Source organism: Pinus tabuliformis, chromosome 5_1, assembly GCF_031772625.1.
Source record: "Pinus tabuliformis cultivar Carrire ecotype Pingquan chromosome 5_1, CPIR1, whole genome shotgun sequence".
Lineage (NCBI taxonomy): Eukaryota > Viridiplantae > Streptophyta > Pinopsida > Pinales > Pinaceae > Pinus > Pinus tabuliformis.
The window spans coordinates 225,761,413-225,763,808 of record NC_142305.1 but is presented as its reverse complement, the minus strand read 5'-3'; positions in this window follow the sequence as shown (position 1 = coordinate 225,763,808).

Sequence of the window (2,396 nt, the reverse complement as noted above, 5' to 3'; positions counted from 1 at the left end):
AATTGCAGAGCTTGAAGAAAGACAAGGAGACTAAACCAGAGGTGCGCGTGGAAGTCTGGTGTCTGAAGTGCAAGAGCCAGGGGCACGATAAAGACCATTGTCTCGTGTACTCGAATTATAGTACAGGAGGAGGACCAATTCCCCTGAGGCCCAAAGCTCCAACAGGGTCGAGCATGGGGGTTACGCTATGGTGTGCTATTTGTCAGGTTGCTAGACAACACACAATGAATAATTGTTATTTGCTTCAAAATTTCATCCAGACACCTTAGTAGTTGTTCTGTAACTTCTACAAATCGGCTGGCCATGATGAGTGCCACTGTCGCAGCTATGAGTTGATGATGGAAACAACACCTACATACCGGATGCAAGCAGACACTCGGCATCCAGAGCAGGGTGTCAGAGGAGGGCCTGGTAGAGGCAGGGGTCAGGTTATATGCTACAACTATGGAACACCAAGGCACTATGCGCGATAATGTCAAAATCAGACATGCCCGACATGTCAATACTGCAGCCAATTTGATCATACTATAGAGGAATTCCCAGTGCTGATAGCTAAAATGCAATAAAAGAAAGTGTAGGCTTAAAAACCTACATATAAATTACAGATGATGAGAGCTAAGCCCCGCGAGGAAGATCAAAGCGTGAATATAGCGCTGAGAAGAAGAATAATAACTGGCAATGATAAAGGTAAATAGTCTGAAGAGGACGGATGGGTCCGCAAGGCCCCAGAGAAGGAAGTGGGTTTTGATTTGAATCGTGTGAAGGAAACATTTATGGAGGCCAAGAAAAGCTTCGCTGAGTCATCTGCCTCAAGAATTCAGGACAAGATACAAGACACCAGTGCGCCTGCAAAGGTTGATCCTTCTGTACTTACTATGTTTTTGGAGACTTACATAAAGCTTCTGTGCGATAGTAAAGCTGTGGAAGGTCTGTAGGAATTAATAAACAAATGCGCCAACAAAGAGAAGGTCCTTGATGGACATCGGTTGGTTAAAAAAATTGGCAAACATAAGGAAAGAATGGGGTGAGAGATGAGGCTCACCACGCAGATAGGAGATTATGAGATGGACCAGGTCATCTTAAATCTAGGGTCCGATGCGAATGTACTAGCAAAGAAAACATGGGAAATAATGAGGAGACCTACACTGCAGTGGTCTTTGATTCAGCTCAGAATGGCGAACCATCAGAAAATCATCCCTATGGGATGATTATATGGAGTAACAGTTGATATAGAGGGTGCGAGCGCGATGGTTGACTTTGAGGTGATAGAGATCATTAAAGACAGCAATCCATACCTCGCACTCCTGGGAATTGACTGGGCCATTGACATGAATGGGGTCATCAATTTGAAGAAGAGGACAACATCATTTGAAAGGAAATCATTTAAGGTTGTAGTGCCATTAGACCTTGCAAAAGGGGCGCGCTACACTGAACCCGTATGTGATTATGAAGAAAGCGACGATGAACTGGATCAAATCTACAAAATAAAAACGAGAGACCAGGACTGGATCAATCCGACGACAGATGGATGGATTACATGGGAGCGAGAGAGTTACCGCACCTTTGATTCAGACGAAGAGTTGGAACATTGGAAGAATCATTTTCATGAAGTATCCACGTTGCGATGCAATATGATGACGAATTCACTGCGCTGTGTTTTGTCTGAGGTAAGGAAATTACCCTATTATGATGGGTTAACTAAAGTGGATAAGTTTGTGGATGCATTTGAGTGTGAAGTCCCTGAGGATCACTGCTTCCAAGCATTATATTGGGCACTGCATGCTACAATTGCACGATGGTGGGGTACGCACAAGGATAACGTTGATGGATGGAAGGATTACAAAAGAATGATGAGGTTACAGTTTGGTCGTCCTAACAATAGATTGACTTAGAAATATAGCAGGAAGGATGATATGCGCGACCAATTAGAAAAATGGAATAAAGCTTGGGGTGCAGAGCTGCAGTCAGAGTGGGTACACATATTTTTCCATACTTTGGATACAATTCCCATGAACTGTTATCTAGAAACGGAGCTCCTCCATGGCACTGTGGAGCACGATATATTAAGGGAAGGATTCTTATTGACCTTCAGCTTCGAGGATGACTTCACAAGCATCGATGAAGCCCTACAGGAGATTAAGGTAGTTGTCTTCAGAATGCCGCAAGAAACTATGGAATGGGTCCAACCAGATTGGAGCATTGTTGGGAACGGGATCCCCTAAGGACTGTTTTGGGGCTAAAAGCCCATGTTTTGGGTCAAGTTTTGTAATAAGGTTGTAAAGTCTCTGCATTTTGTGGTCGTGGAGCACAAAGGTGTCATGAGTCATAAAGGGTTGTCCACCCTTATTTTGTAAAGTGTAAAGTCGGCTGTAAAAGATCTACCCATGGTTCGCGGA